The sequence below is a fragment of the Heteronotia binoei genome, chromosome 8, assembly GCF_032191835.1.
Source record: "Heteronotia binoei isolate CCM8104 ecotype False Entrance Well chromosome 8, APGP_CSIRO_Hbin_v1, whole genome shotgun sequence".
In the NCBI taxonomy this organism is placed as follows: Eukaryota; Metazoa; Chordata; class Lepidosauria; order Squamata; family Gekkonidae; genus Heteronotia; species Heteronotia binoei.
The window spans coordinates 8,038,583-8,065,787 of NC_083230.1; the positions used below are offsets into that span (position 1 = coordinate 8,038,583).

The following is a 27,205-nucleotide window of genomic DNA, read 5'->3' on the forward strand; positions in this document are numbered from 1 at the left end:
TCGCCCCTACCGGAGGCCGTTGCTCCATCCTGCGGCAAGCCCCTTCCTGGATGCAGCCAGAGGTCTCAGAATGGGGGGGGGGGGGAGTCTGGGTTACATTCACCCTCTTGACTTCGCCCTCGGCTGGACACTGATCAATCGCCCTTTTCTCTGTGCCTTGTTGATCTCCTGCTCCAACAATTCGTCCCCAATCTCTGTCTTGGCCTCTCCTTTATACTCCCTTCCAGCTCCCTAGTCCTTCTTCCATTGGCCGTTTCCCTGGACTCTACCACCCTGATAAGCATCAATGACCAGCCAAAGTCCCAAACACAGCTGCGCTCGCAGGGCCTGTTCTCAGCTAGTGAGGCATCCTTCCCCCTCTTCATGGCAGGCCCTCAAAGCCTGCTGCAGCTTGGGAGCCACTGACTCACCCTATATTTCAACCTCCGTCTCCGTCCAGAGGGCAATCAGGCTTCCCTGGGCCTATGTTCTCTCTCTCCACCCTTTTGATGGTGGGGCACTGTTTTGCCTGCAACCGGGGTCTTGCTCAGTGGTCCCATGAGGGGGTTCCAGTCCCTCCTTCGTGGCGGAGCTGTGTCTTCTCTTCAGCTGGCTGGCTGTGGCAGCCTGGAGCTGGCTTGTCTGTCAGCTCCTCTCTTCCTTCGGGGGCTGCCTCACAGGTGAGTTTCTCAGTGACCCACTCCACTGAGGTATCAATGGCAGCTTGGCTCTGCCAGGGTGTGTGTGTTGTTGTGGCTGGGAGCAGTTGGATCAGTAGTTCAGGACACTGGTAAGATTTTTGAGTAGCTTCTTGAAGAACGTAAGACATAGTCTTTCTGCATAATTCTTAGGATAAGTGGATTGTAGAGGATTCTTAATTGAGATCAGAACCCTGTGGGATCTATTACAGTTCTGAAGGGCCTGCAAAACAAGAGTTCTGCCAGGCTTTCAGCTAACCAGAGGGCGTCCATCCACCCACTTAAGCTTGTCCTGCCCAAACTGCCCTCAAACCACCTATGACGCAGCTGGCAGTTGTTACCATCAATTTTAATGGGACTTATCACAGATTTCAGGTTTTCACGGCTGGTAACATCATTAGGGTTTGTAGAATCTTTCAGGATCAAGTGCCGTGTTCTACTGGAGAAAGTTTTCCTTCCAGACAGCAGCCAAGAAGGTCTGAGCGCCTGCTCCGGCTGCAACGCCACTGGGGATGTTCTCCACAGCTGAGAACGAAACGTCTGGAAGGAAAACTTTCTCCAGTAGAACATGGCACTTGATCCCGAAAGATTCTACAAACCCTAATTTAATGGGACTGTTTATCGTATTTCTGATGGCCTAATTTTCAACACAAGCTACAGAATCAGTTATTGCCAGCCTACCATCTATTTTTTTTTACTCAGAATTCTTGTTGTTACGGTTTTAAGAAATCGTTTCGTTGTTTATATCTACGTTGTGTTGTGACCTGTCCTGAGCCTGCTTGCAGGGGAGCATGGCATACGAGTCAAATAAAATAAATTCTCAGTCCCTTAAGTATAATATCCAAGTTTTTGCATTTTGTAAGAAAGGAAATACCAGTCTGCCCTTGTGGAGGTTTCTTCGTGGTGCCTCTCGCGAAGGTAGATTCAGGTGGGTAACCACGTTGGTCTGAAGCGGAGTGCAGTGGCACCTTCAAGAACATGTTTCAAGAATGTTTTAGTCTGAGCGTAAGCTTTCATGTGCACAAACCCTTCAGGTAGCAGAAGACACCAACTTTTACCTCGAGCGAGTGAATGAAGAGGATGTTACCAGGAAGGGCCAGTTAAGAGTCAAGATGTATACAGTAAGATGATTTAGAAGTATTTAAGATGGGAGTGGAAGAAGTTCAGAAGATATGTAGAAAAAGAATGGAAAATAAAAGGACATTGGACAATTTTTGATAATGATGAAGTATAAGCGGGAGAAGGATATGAACTTTGGCTCTTATTAATTAGGGGTACTTTTTATAATGATGTTTTGAATATAGTACACCGGCGGGGGTCAAGTAATGGGGGGAGGGGTAGGTAGAAAGTAATAGATGGGATAGAGAAAAAATATAGTTATTAATGATATAAGAAACTGAATATATTGCCATATGTTACTAATAAAAATTGCTTGAAACTAAAGATGTATACAGTAAATAACTGAGCAGTATACATAGCTAAGAGTGGATAAAGGTGTAATAAAGTAGTTTACAGATGCAAGAACTGAATGTTGTTGCCATTATTCAGTTCTCACATCTGTTTGTAAGCTGTATGCTAATTTGTTGCTACTCACAAGTCTTACCAATTGCGTTCACCCAGTCTTAGCTATATTTACTGCTCAGTTATTTATGTATCTAAACTCTTCCTGGCAACATCATCCTCACTCACTAGCTATATGTAAAGGTTGGTGACTTTTGTTTCAGTGTATCTGAAGAAGTGTTTGTGCATGTAAAAGCTTATCCCCAGAATAAAACCTTCTGCCGCTGGATTCTAACTTTCTTCTGCTGTTTCAGTCCAACATGACTACAAACCTGAATTTATCTTCACAACAGACTTTGTGATGCATATATGGCAACATCGTTCAAATGCACATGACATACTACCAAATGTCTCAGAGTTTTGCAAATGTATTAACTTTTGCTTAAATGTGAAAGTATGGAAAGTAAGCTCAAGGCTACAAAAACTTACTTTCTCAGAAATATTGGATCCAGCAAGCAGTAGAAGTCCTAGGAAATAAGAGTACTGTGGGCAAAACTGCCACTGGAGTCAAATGCTGCCTTGAAGGAAATAGGCAACCAGACAAGGAGAGTGTATAGTCTAAAATAGGGCAAAGATTGATCAGTAATCATCCCAGATGCTGTCTGGCTTAAGTGGCATGAAGATAATGCTTCACTGAATGTTTCTATCCATGAAAACAGTTTCAAGCTGTTATACAAGCGGTATTATTTGTCAAGTCAAGTTAGCCTTTATTGGCATAAAATATATAGATACATATATCAGAGCAAATTGGTTTTTTAAAAAAAAGATAAAATGGAACGAGTGCATACATACACATCAGGAAAAGCATAAACAAACTATTTCTATGAGATCCTCTGATGTGCCTTTAAAACAGAATAAAGAAACTTAGCCACTTTCTCAGTGACACTAGATGAAGTATCGTTCAAAAGATTATAGACCTTAAGTGCATCAGAACAATCAACCATGCTAACGAAAAGAGGATTTAAATACTTGTGACGAAGATCGGTATACAAATTACAATAAAGAAGAATGCGAGTAACTGACTCCACACATTTTTGCTTACAGAGACAGTATCTGACTGAGTAGGCTGTCTTGTTAAATCTGCCATAAAGAATGGCAGAGGGCATGGCGTTGCATCTGGCAAGGGAAAAAGCTCTACGCTGCCGTGGCACCTGCAAGACGGATAGATTTGAGACCATTTTCCCAGTACTAAGAGAGAGATCTCAAAACTCAGTGGCGAACAAGTTTTCTAAGCCAGACTGTATAGGTCTTGGCGCTCAGTATCTAGCAACCTGTTTTTAATTTGATGGACTGCAGTGGTGAAGGACAGCATGGACAATAGTTCTAGGGATAAACCCATTGTTTTGATTTTTCTCTCAATTTGTGCTGACCAATTTGACAAATTAAATTCAGAGAGCATTTGAGAGATATAGCTCCCCGGTTCAGAGTTGTAGCGCAAGCGTAGCCAGAATTTGAAGCCCATGAGCCAGGCACTAGTAACCATTAAAGACATGTCAGTTTCTAAGCAGATAACTGCATATGGGACACATTTTGGCATGCCTAGAATTTTATGCAAGAATTTGGATTGGACACGTTCGATAGCACATTCATAAGATCCAATCCTGGTTGGGATGCCACACAGAAGTTGTGAATATACTTTGGCTTTGAATATTTTTATGGCAGCTGGCACAAATTGGTTACCTCTGCCATAAAAAAGCAAGCTATGGCAGATGCACTGATGTTAGCTATCTTCACTGCATACTTCCGATGGGTAGACCAAGTCACATTCTATTGAAAATAAACACCTAAGTATTTCAAACACTTGACTTGCTCTATCTCTTTACCATCAATAACCCATGTGTAAAGTCTCCACTTTTTTGAGAAAACTAAGATTTTGGACTTCTCATAATTGAACTGGAGCTTATTACTAGTAAAATACAGAACAATCTTCGATGTTATGTTGCCTGCTAATGAGCATTTGATCTGGCAGGTGGTAGAAGTCTGTAATCTCTTAATAAGCATAAGGAGTCTTTTATCCATGTTTAGTTTATCTAGCTTAATCCAGAGGAGGTCCCTGTCAACTAATCAAATGCACCTTTTAAATCTAAAAATGCAACAAATAATTTCTGGTTATTATGCACAGTGTACTTGTTGACTAGATGGGACAGGGTAATGGTCTAAAGTGGTCTTCTCTTTGCAGAAGCCCAACTGTTCAGGGCCTATAATTTTTTCCTGCAACACCAAGAGATTGAGCTTGACTAATAGATGTTTGGAGTAAAGCTTGCCAATGATGGAGAGTAGGCTAATCGGCCTGTAAGTGGCAGGGTCAGTGTGATCACCTTTTTTGTATAGCGGGACCACTATTGCATTCAACCATGCCAAGGGAATTATGCCAGTTCGATCTACAACTGTAAACAGAGATGCAAGGGGAGAAGCCCACCAGTCTGGGTCTCATTTTAAGATTTCGGAGGAAATGGCATCCGGGCCAGGAGCCTTTCCTAATTTCAGTTGTGTAATTAATTATTTTATTTCCTCTGGAGGGACAGGAGGCCAGTCAGGTAAATCGGCTAGAGGAAAATCAGATGGTTCCGCACAAGTTAGAGCTTGATGGAACAGAACTGAGAAGTGCTGAAACCAAACATAAGAGGAAATGGCAGACATAGATGGGTCATCGGCCTGGAATGCACCTGAGACTATGGCCCAGAATTTATTAGAATTTTTTAAAGTAGTAGCATGGTATAGCTCTTCCCATTGAGTTTAATATAATTGTGCCTCTTTTTTGTGATAAGGTGGTGCAACTGAGTCTTAAGCACAAAGTATTGCGATGGCAAGGTCAGGGCCTTATCTGTCAGTTAAGCTAGCCCACATTTCCAAGACAAATTCTAAGTTTATTGTCTGTTAAAGATGTGAAAAGCAAATGAAACCTTATTCTACTTTTGGTGGAACTGCCTGCTTAGGCAGAAATTTTGGAGGAAGATCTTTGCTGTAGTGTCTGAGATTACGGGAGTCTATCTTAGTAAGTGCCCAGGGCTTGCACTGATTGATATGTTGTCTAGAGTGCTAGGAAGCCAAAATTGATGGAGCTGGATCCCAGGTAAATATTCCAGCGTCACAATGGAATTTTCTGGCCTCCCCCCATCCCAGTGCAGCCCACAAATCTCTGCAAAATACTGCTCCTGTGGGCAAGAGGATACCTCAAGAAATGTCATGAGGAGGTTGGTCTACAGCACCAAGGAGTAATCAGCAGTCTGGATCCAACCCATGGTTTAGTGTTACACAAGCTGATAGGAACTAGGGCTTCAGAACTCATCCAAGACACTTGAAGCCTAAGAATGGATTAGAAAGGTTCGGTTCGTGATGCTGATGCGGCCTTGGATTGATCGTCTACAGCAAAAAAGTATTAAAATATATTTAAATACGGACATTGGGAAAATTAAACTATGATGGCAGACTCAGTACCCGATCTGTTAAAATTATGGCAGCTGGCAAGATTATTTTTTATTCGGGAACAATTTAATACAGTTCCTTCAATGTTAGATGGTTTCATATATCGCTATTGAAAAAGTCACCAATGTAACATACACTGAACTTTGTTTATATATTGTTTGTAAATAAAATTAAAAGCAGCTATCCAGTATGGAGGGATACAGAAGGCAGGAGGGCAGAGAACTGCGCAACTGGGCAGTCTTGACTTCAGCAAAAAAGTATTCTGAGCCCATGTCTGAGAAGCAGCTCTAACAGGGGAGGGGAGAAACTGAGACCCAGAGAGCCTCAAAACTTTTTGCCTTCCCCCTCCCTCTCTATTTTTCTCTCAGCCAGACTGCAGAGCTGGGGTGAAGGAGTTAGCTATCACTACTTTCCACAGTTTTTTCCCCATGCAAATCTTACCCTCTGCAACAGTTAGGCAAATATAGCTTGGGGAAGATGAATTTCTCAATGAGCTGCTCCTTGCCCAGCTTCCATCAGACAACAAAGCAGCCCGCAGCAGATAACTTGTATTTCTCATCCCAAATGCAGCTTTAATTGTACCTGGCAAGTGAAGCCTTCTGCTACCAACTCTAAAACAATCCTATGCATTGTTTAGTTAATAGCCCAGTCTGCGTAATCCACCTTGAGTCCCTGTGAGAAAGGTGGACTATAAAGTATTTAAATGAAACTATTTAAATGAAATAAATAAACATTCATCACTAGAACAAGAGTTGGGCTGTCCCCTCTCTTGCCTCTGTGAAAGTATTCATTATGTGGACACAACTATAAAAGGAAGTGTTTTTTTCTGCTAATCTCAGAAAAGCATTCCATTAACAGAATATTAATGTGCTTTAAGGTGAGGGAAAATGGTTAACCTGGGGTCATGTTCATAACGTGGGGTCATGTTCATGAAAATCTCTCACAATAACCAAGCCCCTGAGCAAAATATATAGATATGTTGTTCATATGGGGGAAAACTATCAGGGGATTAAGGCAGAGGAATATATCCATTATACATTTTTGCTCATCTATACTATACATTCAATACGCAGACCGTGATCTAAGCATACCTTCAGTGGTGGAAGTCTTGCCTACTTTCTGCTGTTCCTCCCCAAAAGCTGCACTCATAAACAGAAAAGAGCAAACCAATTTAAACTGAAGTCTGAATCCAGTTTTAAATAGTCTAAGATATCCTCCTGTCAGTCTGTGGGCTGAACTTCCAAGTGAGATGGCAAGAATAAGACCGCAGCGAAGAGACAATCTGATTCCAAGAATCTGTTGCAAACATGTTTTCCCAGGGTTCAGAAAGACCAATCATGGGGGTGGGGAACCAAACACAAATCATGATAGGAGCTTTCCCTACCAGCTGACTTAAACAGATGTCTTAAAATGGTAATGGCCAACATAAGACTGATTGACTCGGTCAAGGAAACCACAGCCCTTACTTTGCAAGACTGAAGCAAGGCTGTTAACAATAGGATGTTTTGGAAATTCTTTATTCATAAGAGTTGTTGCGTCAGAAGTGACTTAGTGACACTTAACATATACACACGAAGTGTCTAATCCACCCCCCCTCCCCAATTATACCTTGCCAACAGTACACAAATCTGCTGTTGAGTCGTGGTGTTTAATCCCTTCAATGGCTGAAGTTCAACCAGTGAGCATCATGCATGTGTTGGACTAGGATCTGGGAGACCCAATCCCCACTTTGCCATGGAAGCCTGCTGTGTGATCGTGGGTCTCTCACACAATCTCAGGCTAACGTACCACAGTGCTGTTCTGAGCATAAAATGTAAGCTGCTTTTGGTCCTCAATGGAAAGAAAGACAGGGCATGAAAAAAGTAAACCATGATGGAACAGAGATTTTAATTGTGTCCTCCAGTCAAAATCCAGCAGCTACATGATCACAATAACTTTCATTCTCTTGCTAGGTCATACTATAAAGATCAATTTAGGAAAATCAAGAGAAGGAAGTTGCCTCTACAATAAAAGAGCTCGCTCTACTGGCCAGATCTATGCAAACAGTTGACTTAAAATGAAAGTGATCAACATTACATGGAAATCTTTACATCTTTCAATCTTTAAAGTATTTTTCCCTCTGACCTTGCCACTAGTCCAACAATTCTCTCCCCAGCATGAAGTCTTTTGCTGCAGAGATGGAATACCCCAACTCTGAAATTTCTCAGCATGTACAGAATTTAGAACTACCACCCACTTTACAAAAGAAATTTAGATGACATTTTTTAAAAATCACAACTGTTCTAGGATTTGAGGTGGGAGAAAAAGAGAAGGTGCTTAGATTTGAAGATCTCTAGTGATGGGATCCTAGGGACTCAGAAATAAAAGTCTTTGCCATTTAAGGGATATGGCTGAGTATTTCAGATGTCAGAATACTTCCAGGATTATTGATAACACAATCTAATTAGAAAGGATTTCTATTTGCTGCTGGGATAAACACAGTGATACAGGGTAACCCTGAAAGTGTCAAAGAGCCCAAATCTGACCCCCATGGGTTCCCAGATGCATACAAAAATCAAACTATGATAATATATATATAAAGTTTATTGAATTAAAAGTCATTGCAACAGAGAAAAATAAGGAAGCTAATTTCTAGCTAACACATTAACATCTAGTATTGGATGGCACAATCTTAAAGTCTCAAAATCAGAGTCAGAAGCTTAAGCATTTTCTGCATCAAGGATGTCCAACATGTGGCCCAGGGGCAGAATCAGGCCCCCAAGTTACTTGCTATCATCTGCTTCATTCTCCTTCTCTCTTGCTTCCTTCTGCATCACAGCTTGCTTTGCCTGGCTTGCCCAATCACAAAGGAGCTACAGAGCAAAGCCTCCATATTGTCCATCGGCTGAGGTTCCTCCCTTGGGGAGGAAGGAGGAGAGGAAGAGCTTGCTTTGCCAGGCTCTCTCAATCGCACAGCAGAGCTACTGAGCCAAGCCTCTCTTCCCTCTACTGGCTGAGGCTCCTCCCCCTCCTGGTCCCCTGGGGAAGGAAGGAAAGAGTCAGAGCTTCCTTTGTCCAGTTCCCTGGATCCCATGGAAGAGATACAAAGAAAGGCCAATGAGTGCTAATGTTTTAAGCATGTTTTATTTTAAGTTTTTTTTAAAGAAATCTTTAAGGTTATCTGTGTGCTTATAAAGTTTATCTCTCTGCTAGCTGTCATTACATTTCATTACACACATGGCTTGGCCTGACAAGGTCTCATTTATGTCAGATCCGGCCCTAATAACAATGAGTTCAACACCCTTGCTCTATGTAGCTCTGCTTTTAGCTTTGGTACTTTCTCCTTTACATCTTGTAATACAGGCTTGGTTATCCTCAAACATTACTATTGGTACAGGCTCATTAATTGCAAAATCCTTTAACAGATGAAAAATCCACTCTAATTACATGCACTTGCTGCTGATATACATTCTGCCTCTGTTGACGAGTAAGCCACAATGGTCTGCATTCTACTAATACAATCAATTAGACCATCTCCATAATAAAACAGATATCCATTAGTTGATTTATAGTTTGTTGATTCTTCTCCCCAACTGGCATCCATATACCCAATTAATCTAGGGTTTGGGCAAGGTGAACTCTTCAATTGTAAATTCTCTGTTCCTTTCAAATATCTTGCTACTCTCTTTAGGGCACTCTAATCAGTATGGGTCAGTGAACTCACTTTTCTACTTAAAATGTTAACAGCTGCTATGATGTCAGGCCTTGTAGTCTCACTTAATTAAATTAGTTCTCCTATAGCTTCTCGATATTCACTGTTAGAAATAAGAAACTGGATGTCCATCACTCACCTTCAAATAGGCTGGTTCTAATAGAGTACTCATACTAACTGCATTCAATGAAATCCATGATTTTACATTTCTGACTTAAAAGAAAACTTCGATCATTAAGTTTTTCAATTTCCATTCCCAGATAGTGTTTTACTTATCCGAATTGTTTAATATCGATTTCCTTTTTCAGTTTATCAGCTATCTCTTCAATATCCTCTTTATGACAACATATCAATAAATCATCTACAAGTCAGAATGTATTGCTATTGTCCATCTTTAAATCTCATAAGACGACAAGTTTCAGCCTATCCTTGTTTGAACCCTTGTTTGTACTGGAAATTTGTCAACTTATCATGCCAGCTTTTAGACTTTAAAGTCCATATATGTCTTGTTACATTTACAAACAAGAGTTTCTTGTCCATTGAACTCCCTCAGGTTGCTCCATATAAATTTCTTCTGATAGATCTCCATTTAGAAACACTGTTTTAACAGCTAGATGTTCCACATACATCTTTCTTGAATGAGGATAAATGTCCTGAGCGTTGTGTAGTTGATAACTGGGGCAAACATTTCAAAATAGTCAATCCCATATTTCTGAGAAAATCCTTTTGCAACCAAGTGTGCTTTATACTTATCCATGCTTTCATCTGGAATGTATTTGACTTTATAGACCCATTTACTTCCAACAGCTTGTCTGTTGGAAGGTACTTCAGTAAGAGTGCAAACATTTTTCTCCTGTAGAGAATGATATTCTACTTCCATGGCTTCTATCCATTTTTCTTTTTTTGAAACAGGTAACTTTCTGATTTCTTTCCAGTTTGTGAGTTTCTTAATCGTTTGCAGACTTTAACAGAATCCATATCTGGATGAACCGCTGGACTTTTGACCGTCCACCTTTAGATCTACTGCCTTTTTAAGTCCAGAATCTCTCATATAGGCAATTGTATAGTCCAAATCTACTTTTGAAGTGCACTCAAGCATACCTTTCTGATTTACAAAAGATTGTGGTAAACTGAGTAATATACATGCATGAAACTCAGAATCAGATGTCTCTGCTCCTGCAGACTGAAGCTATGAAACAAGTCTTAACATTTCATTTAAGTGCACATCAATACTAGTTCCTTCTTTCATTCTTATACTACGTAAGTTTTCTTTCAAAAATATCACATTCTTGTTTAACCTCGTGAAATATTTTCTTTTAAGGGCATCGTAGAAGCCTTTAGCTGTCTCACTCTTGATTACTAATGGAGCCTCGTGGTCTTCTATGGAAGAATACATTGTCGTTAAAGCTCTTGCTTCTTTCCTTTTATATTCATTCTTTTCTTGCTGACCTTCAGGCGTATCTTGGTCTATAATGTCGAACAGTCCTGAACTTGAAGAGAAATTCTTAATCTGGCATTTCACATTTAAAAATTGTTCTGGTTTAGCTTTGGAACTGCAAATATGCCATTGTTATTTCTTACACCCTGTTGGAACCTGTGAGTAGACGTGGCTTCTGTTGTTGTAAATCTCTGTGCTACTTTAAAACGTTTTCTTGGTGTAATGAGAGTTAATCTTTTCTCTTCCTTCTCAACTCCACTGAAGATTGCTGGCTGCTTATAAACACTCCTCTGTCTCTTTTAAAGCGTCTATGACTTCTCAGTGCAAAGAGAGAAAAAATTCTTGCTGTCTCAAAAAGTCAGCTCTTTTTTGTTCTTGGTTGTAGCCAGAGGCAAAGACGTGTTCCTCAATTTAAAATAAAAGGAACGTTTGCAAAAACAAACAAACAAACAACCCTCTGCTTTGCTGTGTGAAGTTCAAAGGAATAAAGTAAAAAAATTCAAAAACACAGAACCAGCTCAATGTCTTTTCAAAACAAAAAGCAGCTCCACAAAATAACCGTGCTCTAGTACCAAATTTGTTGGGTAAATAAGGTACGGAGGTGATGGATCGTTATTTAAATTAAGCTCTTTATCTAAGTCTATTAGGAAGTGGGAAACACAGAACGGTCCTAGGAAAATAACAAAGTTCTAAAACCTACATATTTAACCTACAAGTAGGCTAATGAATAAAATGAGGGCAGCGGCCACAACAGGTACTGGAGTACCGGCAGATAGGTAGGAAGGTGAGGCTAATAGGGAATTAACCTCTTTTCTACAACCTTAATAGGAAGAAACTCAATGCTTTAGCCAACCCAAAACACTGATAAGTTAAAACCACCCGCTCAGTTTAGCAAACACACCAATTAACACCCAGGATTGGCACTGAGCCAGGTTGTACTTCCAAGTCAGGTCTCTGCTAGAATCATAACAAATATGTTAACGCTATAATGACTGAAATTTAAATCTTGCCATATCCCAACAATTCTCTCTTACTAGGCGATTGTCTGGGGTCACTTGGTACCCTAGACCAGGGGTGGCCAACGGTAGCTCTCCAGATGTGTTTTGCCTACAACTCCCATCAACCCTAGCCAGCATGGTTGACGGCTGGGGCTGATGGGAGTTGTAAGCAAAAACATCTGGAGAGCTACCGTTGGCCATCCCTGCCCTAGACCATGCAGGACGGCCTTCCTCCTCCTCTGGGAAAATGGGAGAAATGTCCTCCAGGGAAGGGGGAGTCAAGCAGGCCCAACACACATCCAACCATCAATCAGGCAAGGGTCACAAGGAGACACATTGCAGCAGAAGCTCAGCAAGATGCTGGCCCCACTTGTGCATGCAAACACAAGCCTCAGCAAGCCAGCAGAGATGGAGGCCGCTGAAAGGACCTGGTTGGGGATGCAGGCACTGGACCGCCTGAGCACAGCAGGGACTGAACAGGGCATGACAGGGCGTGCAAAAGTGGGACATAGGTAAGAACAATGGGTGGGTCTTTCACATACTCGTGATGATACCGGGGGAGCAGCACCAGAAGCATGAGGGAATAAGGGGAAAGGGGAGCCTGGGAGCAAGGATCCTGCTGGATCCCAGAAGGAAAGGGTGTGGAGAAACCTCCTTTTAAATAAGGAAGTTTCCCAAGTGGCTGGAGAGGAAGAAGGCTGGAAGTAGCCAGCTGGGGTAAAAGAGCTGCTTAATTCCCTCCTGCACACATTCTGAGGCCTGGGAAGCCTCCCCAAGTCAGAGCTGAGATGACAGCTGAAGGCATGCTGACAGGACAGACACAACACACGTCTCACAGTCATACTGTAGGAATCTGCTTTAGGAAAATCAAGTGGAACACAGACAGAAGGAACTTGCACAGATACTCTAACTCAGACCACTGACAGAAGACACTTGAACAACAAGAACATTCTCCACCTTCCAGAACAGGCTACTATTTTGGAAACTGCTTCCACAATCTGTCATTCAGTGATCTCTGAAAGATTGTGATCGGGGGGGGGGGGGGGGGGGCGTGGCATCACGGGTTTAGGAGATGGACGCCTGAAAGCGAAGCTCCACATTTGCCTCCCGTAGTCCTAACCACCACAGCACCCAGCGTCATCTACTACACTGATTTATACTTGCAAATAGCATGGGAATGACTGAAGGCCAAAAGGCAAAGGCAAAAAGAAACCAAAAAGGCTCCGTGAAGGACTATTTTCTAAGGCCCTGAGAGCGGCATCCAATTCAGCTGAGAAAATGGCGTCGGGAGGCGGGAAAACCGCATCGGATGAACTTGCTGCTTTTTGATCAGAGGTAATGGAAGCTTTTAAAAACTTGGAAACTAATATGACTGATAAAATATCTGCAATGATACAGCCACTTTCTGCCCAACTGGTAGTTTTTCAAGCTTCGTGGAGATGGACGACTCTGCTTTTAATATAGCGAGCATGTCTCAAGACGATGGCCAATATTTTTACAAGCGTGAAGAATGGGCTACTGATAAAATCATCGCGCTTGAAAACCAGTTAAAAGCGGGGAACGTTAAAATTCGCAGGCTCCCTGAAAACTCAGCTTCTCCTAATGACTTGAAAGGACTTATTAATGCATGGCTATCAAAAGAGCTGGGCTTCTCCGAGTTAGAACTGGGTACTTCAGAAGCTGCTTATAGAATCAGCCCCATCCATAGGCAGAAAACTTCAATGCCCAGAGACATTCTAGTCTGCTTTTCAATGGTTTCCACTAAAGCCAAGCTTCTATGCAAAGCCTGCGCTTCCTGCTCATTTAAACTGGGAGATCATAACGTTCAAATTTTGCAAGATTTGTCAGCTGAAACTCTGCAGAGACGTAAGACTCTGAAACCAGTTATTGAGATTCTGAATAAGGAGAACATTCGGTATCGCTGGATTGCTTTTTATAAACTGCAAGTAATAATTCAAGATCAAATGTTTATGGCTTGGGGCCTGGAATCGGAAATAGGCTTGCTACGTGACTTGAACCTCCACGTTCCTGAAGAACTGTTGGAAGCAGCCTCCCAGGAACACCCACTGTCTTCCGACACTAGATGGCGACGTGTCCCTATGAATAGACCTATTCGTCCTGCATCTCCTAGCAGTTGAACTGTTGAATCTGTTTTCGTGTCAGATAAAGACTCTTCCTCTTCAAACGTTATGCGACAGTACAGTTATGAATATACTTTTGCTGGCTTGTTTGGCTATATATGTTCCAAGTTTGTTCTCTGGTATGCTTAAACGGAGTGATTATGACAGCAAATTCTCTTGGTGTACCTTGTATGTTATGTCTGTGTTGTGTATGTTGAGGCTATGTATGGTATTAACTATGTAATATAAGTCAAATGAATATGTTGTCTGATACTGGAGGAATGACTGTCTGGGTGTGTGTCAAACTCTCCTTTTTTTAACTTTTATGAAATCTTTGGAATGAATGTTCTGTGTGTGAAAGAATGGTTAGGAGATAGCATTTTGTCTGGAAATATAATGAAATTTATTATTGGTTATTTATTTGTCTGGTATGCATGCTAGAGAGAGAGTGTTTGGGATGCTGGTAATTTGTTTTAAACCTGGAAGATTAGGAGTTTGGATGTGTGATGAATTTTCTTTTCAGCTGGTATGAAATCTTTGGAAATTTTGAGGTGAGTGGGTATGGTTATGCCAATGAACTCAGTTTGGGGTTAGAAATTTCTTGTGGAAAGATATAGGCTTCTGGGAACTCAGGTTGTTGTACGGATGTTTGTGTCCAACTATGTTAGCAATGGGAAGTTGGTTGTGTGATTCTTGCTTCTTCATGTAAGGAAATGTTCTATAATTGGAAAAGGTTTTATATGAAAGGTCCACACGGCTAAAGGAAGGGGGGGTGGCAGTTTGAAATGTATGTATATTTTTCTTTAAAACATGTAAAAGCTGGGCTGTAAAAAATTACATCTGTATTAATTGTATATGATGGTATGGGAGGGAGGGGAAACGGAGACTTTCAGTTTTTCTTATAGCTCCATTTTGCTGTTAACTTTTGAGTGGAGCTGCTTAAAGGGAGTCTCTATTTTTTTATAGTTCAAATTTAAATATACCTGTGTACATTGAGTTTCGGCTTTTCTTACAGCTTCACTTTGTTGTTAATTTTTAAGTGGAGCTTCCTGAAGGGAGTCTTCACTTTTTTGTATGCTCAATTACATACATACTTGCAAATATTGACTTTTTCCCCTATTTGGGGTTAGCAGAAAGTGTTGATGTTTTTCGTGGTTAGTGGCTTTTCATGTTAAGCCACTGGAGTTGGTTGTTACTTCTTCAAGTTATGGGCAGCATGAGTTTATTGCAACATTTTGGAATATTTATGGGGGTGCTTCTTAATTCTTACATGTGCATTTTTTATTTTATTTTTTTTGCTGGCAGAAAGGGCTTACATGGCAAGTCCTTCATGGACTTTTCAACTACTTTGAAGGTCATGTGTTATTTAAAAGGCATATTTTTGGCAGCCAACATGAGGCTACTGAATTCTTACTGTGTAAGAGTTATGATTTGTGATATTCTTATTTTTTTCCTTTTAAATGGCTGAGTGTCAATTGAAATTTCTGTCTTTGAACTGCAATGGTTTAAATAATTTAATTTTTAAAAGCACATTGCTTCTGCCATCTCTTGCCAAAAACTGGACATAGTCTTTTTGCAAGAAACACATGTCAAGAATAGTCATTTTAATGTTTTTCAATCAAAAATTTTTGTTCACCAAATTCAGGCTCTGGGGTCTTCTAAGGCACGAGGAATGGCCATTATGATTAGCAAATCAGTTCATTTTGTTTTAGAAAATATGCTGATTGACCCAAGCGGACGTTATGTTTTTGTCAATGGGATTTTTAATGGACATCAATATATAATGGCATCAGTATATGCGCCGAATGAGGGTCAGATCATGTTTCTAGAGGATACTTTTTCAAAACTGAGGAACTTTCATACTGGTCCTATTATTTTGGGGGGGGATCTCAACTATGTAATTAATGCTTCTCTTGACAGATCTCACCATGGTCCCCTACCCTCTCCAGGTAAATCTTGTTCTCATTCCCCGGGATTGATGTCTCATAACACTTTATATATTTTGCAATTTTACAATCTTTGTGATATATGGAGACTTACGCACCAGACAGAGAGATTACACCTTTTTTTCCTCTAGGCACCAGACTTATTGTAGGATTGATTTTCTTTTAGTTTCTGATTCCATTTCTAATCTTTTTTCTCGAGTAGACATTGGTCCTATGATCTGGTCTGATCATGGTTGGGTGGAAGGAGGTTTGAACATAATGGGCCAAAATTCGACTTCATTTGCTTGGAGACTAGACAAAAAACTTCTCTCAAGGAAATCTGTTACTGATTCTATTGAAGCCGATATTAAGGAATTTTTTCAATTTAATTTGGAGTGTGGGGTTCCCCAACATATTGTTTGGGACTCCTTCAAGGCTGTTATTCGGGGCAGGTTCATGGCTATTGCCTCTTCATATAGAAAAGAAAAAGAGAGAATTAGATCTGAATTGCTGTCCAACATCAAAAAGTTGGAAGAAAAATTTAAAAAGTTCAGAAGTAAGAAAGTATACTCAAATCTTATAGAACGGAAAAAATTAGAATCGTTAGAGGTCTCCAAGATTCAGAAACAAATAGCATTTGTCAAACAAAAGTACTGGTTCTGAACCCCTCAATCTCTCAAACTTCTTTTAAGGAAAGTAAAAAAGAGATTAACCTTGATGACGATCCCCTCTATTCGGACTAAATCTGGCTCCTTGAAATATTCAGCTAAAGACATTGTGGGTGCCTTTAAATAATATTATTCTGTTTTATATTTGTCTCGGCATCCCTCACCTGACCTTATTAAATCTTTTTTAGATACTCACTCCAATCTTAAACCGCTTTCTTCGGCAATTCGATCTTTCTTGGAGCAACCATCCACGGCATTTGAAATTCAAGAGACCAATATTTATAGCACTTTGTTGGCCCCTACTCTAGCTGATTTTTGTAATCAATTTGTAACTTCGAATAATTTTCCTGCCACTTGGTCTCAAGCAAAAATTATAGTTCTCCCCAAGAAAGGCAAAGACTTGTTGGAACCTAGTTCCTATAGGCTTATTTCGCTTCTCAACTGCGATTATAAAATCTTTACAGTGGCTATAGTTTCACGTCTTAATACCTTTATTGGGACTTACATTCACCCAGACCAATCTGGGTTTATCCCGAACCGTGAACTAACTGATAATACCAGAAAGGTTCTCAATATTATACAATATTGTAGGAAACTCAATGTAGACTCTTCTTTTATTTTATCAGTTGATTTTCAGAAAGCCTTTGATTCTGTTGAAGTTCCTTACCTTATCACACTGTTGGAAAAGAAATTTGGTCCAGTATTTATCAAAATTATTCAAGCTTTATACCACTCCCTGTCTGCTATTATTCGTGTCAATAATTTAGATTCAGAAGAATTTCAGTTATCCCGTGGCACCAGGCAAGGCTGTCCCCTTTCCCCCCCTCCTTTTTGCTCTGGCAATTGAGCCTCTTGCCAATGCTCTCCATAACACTCCTGAATTTGTGGGGGTACATATCAATAACCAGCATATTAAACTTTCTTTGTTCGCGGATGACTTGACACTTTTTGTAACCAATCCTGATTCTTCACTACTGACTATAGCAAATTTACTATCTCTGTTTGCTTCTATTTCTGGGCTTAAATCTAATTCATCTAAATCCATTTTATACCCCATGGTAATATCTAACACTCTTCGAGACTTTATTTATTCTAATTATCATTTTAAGAAGATTGATAAGTATTGGACATATTTAGAGGTGAATATTCCCATAAACTTGAGTGATATTTTTAAAGTCAATCACCATCTTTTAAATAATGATATAATTAGCTTGCAAAAGAATAGGAATTCTTCTTTTATTCCTTGGAATGAGAAAACTCAGATTATTAAATCCTTCATTTTTCCAAAATTTTTATTTTATTTAGAGCTATTCCTATCATCATTCCTGATGACTTGTTTAAAGGGTGGAAGCGCTCCTTCCTTAAATACATTTGGAATGCAGGCATGCCCAGAATTGCTTATCCTACTCTTATTTGCCCTAAATCTTCAGGCGGCCTGGCTCCCCTGATCTTCGTAAATATTATGAAGCGGCTATTTTAGGTGGACTTATTAAATTTTATGACTCCTCGCAACAAATGGATTGGAAAATCATAGAAAGTTCTTATCTTGGTTGTAGTTCGTTTAATACTTTACTTTGGGAAATCCCAAGATGTAGGCCATCTGCTATAGCATCTAATTTCTTTCTTAAAGCTGTCTTTCAGATTTGGGACAAACTTTGTAGTCATCTAGCTCCTTCAATATCTCCTGTTTCTTACTTTCTAGGACTTTCCTCGTTTCAGCTGGGACATCCGTACAATTCTTACTATGCTTAGAGGCATGTTGGCATCTGTAGTTTCGAAGACATTACGTCAAAAGGTACCTTGCTTGATAAACAGACTTTAGATAAAAAGGCTGAGAAGTCATTATCTTGGTTCTAGTATCTGCAGGTGAAACACCTGCTAACATCTTTTTCTAAAAATCATAATCTTGGACATGCTCTCACATTTTTTGAACAATTGTTATCTTCTCCATCCTCTAAATCTCGTGGACTGATTTTCTACATATATAAAGGATTGCTGGAGAAGGACAATGAGGAACTTCTTTCTTATCAGAAGGCTTGGCAAAGGAATTGTTCTGCTAATTTAAGTGAGGCTGCTTGGCAACAGATTTGGACCTCACCTTCATACTCATCGACTGCATTGAACATTGAACTACAAACTCAAAAAAATTCTGTTCTGGTGGTATTTGATGCCCAAAAGGTTGCACTATATTTTGCCGCATACTTCATCCTTATGCTGGAAGAATTGTGGGGGAGAGGGTTTGTTTATCCACTGCTGGTGGTCCTGTCCAGTGGTAAAATCATTTTGGTCTCGAATTTTGGAAAGGATTAAGGATATCACAGGTTACACTCTCCCTGTCAAAATGGAATTTATACTCTTAGATTATTGGGTTGGTATTTCCATCCAAACATCTAGTAAAGCCCTAATATAATTTCTGTTTGCTGCAGCCAAGATAGTTCTCGCTCAGTTCTGGAGATCTCCTAATTCCCCACCCTTAAAAGCTTGGTATGCAAAAATATGGGAGATCTATTTAATGGATAAGATCGCAGATAGCTTGAAATACCCTTCTGATTTGGATGGTGACGTTTCTCCAATGTATAAGTGGTTGCCTTTTCTTGAATATTCTTTTAGCAATTTGGACCTTGCAAGGACACACATCCCCAGCAGATATTTTGATATTATTAATTTAATGTAATGAAACTGTGATTAGTATGCTTTCTTTTCTTGCTTACGCTGCCAGTTATGAAGTTGTACAGTTTGGTTGTGTTTTATAACTGGATACATGAGTGTCTTCATGTAAGAATCCTGCTTGTATGTTTAAGTAAGGACGCTGAAAATATGATTGATGATTATACCGTACCTGTTTATTATGATATCAATAAACTGTTTTAAACTTTAAAAAAAAGCTTGGGAACTATAAAATAATTCCTACATTACGCATTCCTGATATACAGTTATTATTACTAAAATCTGTGCTCCTATTTCTCAGCCCACTGCAATCTTTCAATGCAGCTTGCATTCTCTTAAAAACAATAAACAAAATACAATTAAAAATCCCAGAACAAAACATCAGATAGCCACAGTCAGCAATAAATGTTCAGATATAACTGCAATATAATTGTCTACTAGAGGCATGTAAAAACAGCTTCATCCTGGTATCCATGCCTTTGGTTTGAAAAGGCACATCTGCATTAGGCCCCACTAATTCCCCTCTCATTCTGCAAGGGTTCCTTATCTACATTCCAATCCGTTTATGTGGCAGCAAGTCCCATATAAACATCTTTATGATCAGCGTTAGTCCATACCAAACAAACTGCAAGACTTGCCCAAATATCCTGGTCACTTCATTTCTGTGTAGCATGTTAACTTTTTTGCATCCCAAACACTTTAATGCCACTACACTTCCAGGGAGCTCAAACGGGTGTACTGGTATATGGGTTTCCTTTCTCATTTTATTCTCACAACCACCACCCTGTGAAGTAGGTTAGACTGCAAGCACGTGGCCTGACCTAAGGGTACCTAGTAAGCGTCCATGAGAGAATGGAGATTTTACTAAGATCTCCTAGACCTTTGTCTGATACTCTGATCACTACAGCAAGCTGGTTTTAAAAACGTATTTGTCCTTGGGGACATACAAACAGTTTTAATAAGCTCCTGTGGACTTTGCTCACCATATATACAGAAATAGAAACAAGAGCTGATACGATTTTAAATTTTAATTAATCTTTTTTTCTCAAGGAAGAAAACAACCTCAATTTTTTTGCCAACAAATAATCAGGTTTAGCCAGAGTCACTGCAAACTATCTAAAGAGCTTTCAGCTTTTAGGTAAAAGGTAGATGTTATTTAAGAAGTAATCCTAACAAGTCTGTAATATGTCAGAAGTTTTTGGGCACTGAAAATAACACAGTTTTTGAAACTCTTTAGCTGAAGCTAAGTTTCAGAAGAAAGAACATCCTAAAAAACTCAGAAACTGTAAAAGTTATCCACAGCTCCCAGAAAGGCCCTTCAGACACAAAAGCAGTACTACCCAAGTTCTGTTTATTATTAAAAATCAGAGGCTGGATATCTAGTGGATATGAGGTTCAGAAACCCTAAACACAGAGAAGGGATATCTCAACATTATACTGTATACAAATATTCATGTGTGTAGAACTGATACAGAGAATTGAATAATGAAATCTAACTCCAGTCCGCCAGAACATTTTCATGATTCCTATGGAATTATTCTTGTCTGCTTGCAATGGAGTAGCATTTAAAGCTCTAATTTTATTATTAGCATAAATATACATTTCTTAAATTTGTAATGATAGTTGCTTATTATTTAGAAAACACTGAGCAATCTACTATTAGGAAGAGGGAACCAGAGAAACTGGGGGAGGGGATGCCTCCCAGATAGTAAATCCATGGGGCAAAAAGAGGCAAGAAATACTGCCTCTTTATTAAAAGAAGAGAGTAATTTCATAATAGAGCAGTCTTCCGTTGCTGAAATGGTGCATGGTTGTCAGGGCAACGGAGCAGTAGAAGTTACAGGAGTTGCTCTAGACAGTACAAAATTCCTATACAGAAGGCACTACCATGTAGGAATCAACGCAACACATTGAACACACTATGCACACACACATGCATGACTGGAAGCTGCTACCAGCCATGGTTTCTGCTATCATGAGGACACTCCACAGAAATACAGTGATCTATAAACATGTAGGAATGTTACCATCTCTACGGACACAATATGTTTGCCACAAAATGAATGCAAGGTATTAGAGGGTTAGGCACTGGGTAGGATCCCACTAATGGTAGCACCTTATCCCTCGCACCACTGGAAGGCAACACAATTAGTGGACTGGATATACACAATCCAACCAACTGTCTTATGAAGGGAGACAATTACATAGCATATGAACCAGCTTATGCTTAAAAGAACTTTCAGACTCATGTGACAGCGGACAGAGCAACATAAGAAAGGTCTTGAACATATGAACATATGAAGCTGCCTTCTACTGAATCAGACCCTGGGTCCACCAAACTCAGTATTGTCTTCTCAGACTGGCAGCGGCTCTCCAGGGTCTCAAGCTGAGGTTTTTCACACCTCTTTGCCTGGACTCTTTTTTGGAGATGCCAGGGATTGAACCTGGGACCTTCTGCTTCTCAAGCAGATGCTCTACCACTGAGCCACTGTCCCTCCCTAAAGTCAGTATTGTCTTCTCAGACTGGCAGTGGCTCTCCAGGGTCTCAAGCTGAGGTTTTTCACGCCTATTTGCCTGGACCCTTTTTTGGAGATGCCAGGGATTGAACCTGGGACCTTCCGCTTACCAAGCAGATGCTCTACCACTGAGCCACCGTCCCTCCCCAAGAAGAAGGCAAACAGTAGTTTCTACTCAACATAGTAAGGTAACAAACTAGAGGGATGCAAAGAAAAGGGTTTTTTTTACCATTTTTCTTTAATGTGCCAAATGACAGTTTTCTGCTCACAAAGATAAATGTATATAGGGGGTGAGGCTCCGCCTTGGGACATGTGCGCTGTCCCTCCACCGCTGCACTCTTCCTTTGCCTGTCACACTCCTGGGCCTCAGACACAGTCCAGAGAGGAGGTTAACTGCACCAGTACCCCTCCCTCAGCCTGGCTGGACTTCTTCTAGCATTAAGGAACCTCCAACCATCCTCCTGCTCCCTGGCCATATGAAAGTTTCTCTTTTAAGAGACCTCTCTCCACCCTCCACTTAATGCAGGTTCAATCCCCTACCAGCCCATCTGCTCCCCTTTCCCCTCCCCACTTCTAGCAGTCACCTCCAGATAGTTTGTCAGATAAAAGGGAGGGGGGAAGGTGGGGCCCTCAGCTACCTCCCCATCTTCCAGCCTAGGCGGGTTCACCTCTGTTGGTGTCAGGCCAGTCCCCTGGGCCGCTGGGTGATTCATCAGACCTGGAGGGGGAATAGGCCCCCCCCTTCATTGGGCCATATGCACTGGTGCCTGTGTGCCAAGCGACTCCCCTGCCCTCAGAGCCACCCTGGCCACAGCATCTTGCAGTGTGCAAGACCCTCTGCTACTTCTGAAGCCACAGTTGGGACTGTTTCCCAGGATCTCCTCCTTGGTCTCAACTGGGTAAGTGCCCTTGCCAGCTACTGCACCCTCTCCAGCACTGGAGCTGACAGTGGAGGCACAGAGGAGTCCAGGCAAGCTCCAGACACAGGGTAATGATTTCATACGCAAAAGTCTTCTCCTACCAAGAAGATTCCATTGTTTCTGGTTAGTTACCTAAGAAGTAAAACAAATGTTCCAAAATCAGTCTTATGAATTCTAGTGGCTTAACAGAGTTTGCTTCCACTCATCCAGACTTAATGATGTAAATGTTCTGTCCAGGGCCAGATTGATAGCCACCTATCAAACTAAAAAGCTGGAAATATTATCTCATTTCCAAACATAGCCTAACTGAATATGTTCTTTTCTAGGGTGCACATTTTGACCGCTAGCCTGCCAAAATTCTGTATTAAGGCTCTGCATTTCAATTAATATAGCTTTTAAATCCCATGATCTTCAAGGCAATTGCTGTGTAAAAGGCTACTTCAGTTTAGCCAACCTATTAATAATGCATTCATGTCCTTGATTCTCCAGTAGCTTTGTACAGTATTTGTGCTGATAATGATCTGCACAGCTAGGGTTGCCAATCCCCAGGTGGGGGCAGGGGATCCCCCCGTTTGGAGACCCTCCCCCCGCTTCAGGGTCATCAGAAAGCGGGGGGAGGGGAGGGAAATGTCTGCTGGGAATTCTGTTATTCCCTATGGAGACTTATTCTCATAGAAAATCATGGAGAATTGATCTGCTGGTATCTGGGGCTCTGGGGGGGGCTGTTTTTTGGGGTAGAGGCACCAAATTTTCAGTATAGCATCCAGCACCTCTCCCCCAAATACCCCCCAAGTTTCAAAAAGATTGGACCAGGGGGTCCAATTCTATGAGCCCCAAAAGAAGGTGCCCCTATCCTTCATTATTTCCTATGGAAGGAAGGAACTGAAAAGGTGTGCCGTCCCTTTAAATGTGATGGCCAGAACTCCCTTTGGAGTTCAATTATGCTTGTCACAGCCTTGATCTTGGCTCCACCCCTAGTGTCTCCTGGCTCCATCCCCAAAGTCTCCTGGCTCCACCCCCAAAGTCCCCAGATATTTCTTGAATTGGACTTGGCAACCCTATGCACAGCTGACCACACAACTTGCAGGTGGGGCAGTGATATGAGCACTGAAACAACATATGGAACTAAGACAGCAATGATGAATCCCTCATAGTTCTGTTATGGTTCCAGTGAAGCACATGACCTGGTACAACACCAAAAAAATCAATCATGGAGTGATTAAAAATGCCTCACAGTTTTACATATAAGCAACAGCAGTAATGATTCTCTGTGTTTATGTACAACTATTTACAACCACCACACATTCTAGGACAAAAGACAGACACCCACGTACTTTAAAAGAAATCTTTCCAACACCATGCCCCTCTTGCCAATGACCAATACTAAAGTATGTGGGTTTCATAACTTGTGAAGCAATAATTTCTAGATGGTCATGATGTGTGTAAAGAATATGGCCAGTGGCGTTTATTCCAGCCTCAAGACTGGTGCCTGGAAAGTACAACAACCCCAAAGTATACAGAGGTAAACCACAAGTAGTGCAGAACAGATTACCATACAACAACATGTTCTCAAATCTCCCAAGTAAGGTCCAGAAAAGGGAAAACCAAACTATCTAAAACTTCACTTGCCATTTTTACTATAGATGTTACCCAAAAGAGGAACCAAATTCCTATTTTGTCTCTTCAGCAGCTGATGCTATCATGCTGGCTGTGGCGGAACAGCCTCAATGACCTACAGTCACTACTCATTCTGACCTCTGAAGCATTTATTTTATTTTATTTATTCGATTTATATCCCGCCCTCCCCACCGAGGCGGGCTCAGGGCGGCTTACAACATACAAATTCAAAACAATAAGGTTAATAAATATTAAAATACATTGAATAATTTACAGGAGTTAAAACAAGAAAACGATCTAACAGTGCGGTCAGCAGCTATCCAAGTCTCCACCGGGCAACATGTCACTATCCCAGCTTTCCTGACCATCAGAAGGATTTCCTCTCCCTCTTTCAGTACCACTGTCACTAACTGGCCTTTTTAGGAATTAGCCACTCAGACAACCATGGCTCCTGGATTCCTTTCACTGAACTGCAGTTCTAAGGCCCCACCTGGTGTCTGCATCTCCTGCTACCCATGACTGGTTATGAGGGGGACAGCTTATTGCACTTGTGCACCGCTGGGGGGTTAGCAATTTGCCAACTGACCACACCCTTTCTCCTGGTGCCCATTTTAAATACCATGTTCCAACAGTGAAGGTCTAATGTGACACAGACAATGACTACCAGCATTCAAAATTATAAGTATTTATTAAAGATAAGATATCCACACGCATACTCAGCATAGCAACAGATTAATGCAGTTCTTTTCTCCTTCATTCTGTATATGCCCTTGCTGATCTTATTCCTTCACATTTTTTAACTTAGAAGGTACAATGTTCTGATCTAAAAGCTTCCCATTACTTTGATGTCTTTGTTTCGGCAGACAGACCTCCACAGGCAAATGGCAGCCTTCAGCAGGAGCCCAAACGTGAGATTTCTTTTGAATCAACCAAAAAAACTTTGTGCCAAGGGATTTTATCATTTGTTAGTCCGCACACATATACACGCACCCGTGCATCAAAGAAGCCTTTCCTGAAGTCTCTCGGAAGGTGCATTCTAGCCTCTGATATCTCCCAAGTTTCTGTCCATTTCTAGGTGTCAGTTTCTAAGTTGGAGGTGTGAGCTGACACTCCATTGTCCAGAAAGGCCATTACCATTTCTAAAGCCTTGCTGGTTGAAGCCTGGAAAGCAACTGATTTCTCCCCTCCTGTTTGTTCTCTGCTAGAGAGAGAAAAACTTGTTAACGCTAAAGGTAAAGGCTCTGTATAGCCAAAACTTCCCAAGGACACTGTATTTCTCCATACTGAGGAAATCAAACAAACCTCCAACTGTCACGTATTTTTAGCCAGGGCCTGAATGCCCCATGCATGAGACAGCCACTCCCCCTAGATCAACAAATGCTCTCTATTTGTGAGCTCTTGAACGTATGAACATATGAAGCTGCCTTATTCTGAATCAGACCCTCGGTCCATCAAAGTCAGTATTGTCTTCTCAGACTGGCAGCGGCTCTCCAGGGTCTCAAGCTGAGGTTTTTCACACCTATTTGCCTGGACCCTTTTTTGGAGATGCCAGGGATTGAACCTGGGACCTTCTGCTTCCCAAGCAGATGCTCGACCTCTGAGCCACTGTCCCTCCCTAAAGTCAGTATTGTCTTCTCAGACTGGCAGTAGCTCTCCAGGGTCTCAAGCTGAGGTTTTTCACACCTATTTGCCTGGACCCTTTTTTGGAGATGCCAGGGATTGAACCTGGGACCTTCTGCTTCCCAAGCAGATGCTCTACCACTGAGCCACTGTCCCTCCCTAAAGTCAGTATTGTCTACTCAGACTGGCAGTAGCTCTCCAGGGTCTCAAGCTGAGGTTTTTCACACCTATTTGCCTGGACCCTTTTTTGGAGATGCCAGGGATTGAACCTGGGACCTTCTGCTTCCCAAGCAGATGCTCGACCTCTGAGCCACTGTCCCTCCCTAAAGTCAGTATTGTCTACTCAGACTGGCAGTAGCTCTCCAGGGTCTCAAGCTGAGGTTTTTCACACCTATTTGCCTGGACCCTTTTTTGGAGATGCCAGGGATTGAACCTGGGACCTTCTGCTTCCCAAGCATATGCTCGACCACTGAGCCACTGTCCCTCTTGAATTTTTGCATTAGAACTTTTTCTTCTTGGTAACCCAAGTTTTAGACTAGAGCATTTACGATGTTTAGACTTCCATTTACAGTGTTTTCAAGCAAAGAGTACACTCAAAGCCGGTACCTAGTATTCTAGTGATGGTACTGTCAATTTTCTCTCATATTGTTTTCTTGGATAAAATGTTTACCTGTCAGCTGCCTGTTGTGAAAATATATTTACTCTAAAACTTTCTTACACCATTTGTTTCTAAAAGACTGACCAGAATGTCAGATAAGCAACAGTAATTCTGAGCGCACTGCAAAACTCAGTACCTACAATTGAACATTAACTACTTTACAGTCACTAGCAGTCGTCTTAAAATCTAGTTTAATTGCACTGAATACAGATAAAGCAGGAAGACAAAAGCATTTCAACTGAATCCTGCAAATGCTCCTTCGATTTCACACATTAGAATAGTTAATAAATCAGCAGTTAATAATTGGTTCAATCAGAGATAGTCAAAGTAGCATGAAGTGTTCATGGTAGCAGTGCCCCCAAAGGGGAGGGGGTTGCTAACCCATAACTCAAAGGTACAAGCCGCAACAGTGTGAATTGTGTTCAAATGCTCATGGCTATCAGCACAAAGTGTGCTGAGAGATCCAATGCACATAAGCCAGGAGATCACAACAAATACCTTAGAAAGAAATTTACCTTCAGGTAGAGCGAACAGCATTATCAGAGTGAAAAGTACATATAACTAGGCATTTCTCGGGAAAAGCTGCATATAGACAGTATTTATATGACGTATTTTCAGTATTAATGCATCTCCTAGCAGGGTTCCCTTTCATATTACTGACTATAAGTTCAGTAAGACTTTTCCTTGAATCTTTCTCCTGATTA

General features: G+C 41.1%; 1 protein-coding gene and 1 non-coding gene across 3 annotated transcripts in view; both read right to left on the reverse strand.

The window, feature by feature from the left end:
- The window catches only part of ATXN7L1 (ataxin 7 like 1), a 160,863-nt gene that overhangs the window by 96,217 nt on the left and 37,441 nt on the right, over positions 1–27,205 (reverse strand). The gene's annotated exons all lie outside the window — the stretch shown is intronic.
- Positions 21,594–21,664, reverse strand: TRNAL-GAG (transfer RNA leucine (anticodon GAG)). Its single transcript has one exon. It is a non-coding gene; the product is annotated as a tRNA-Leu (tRNA).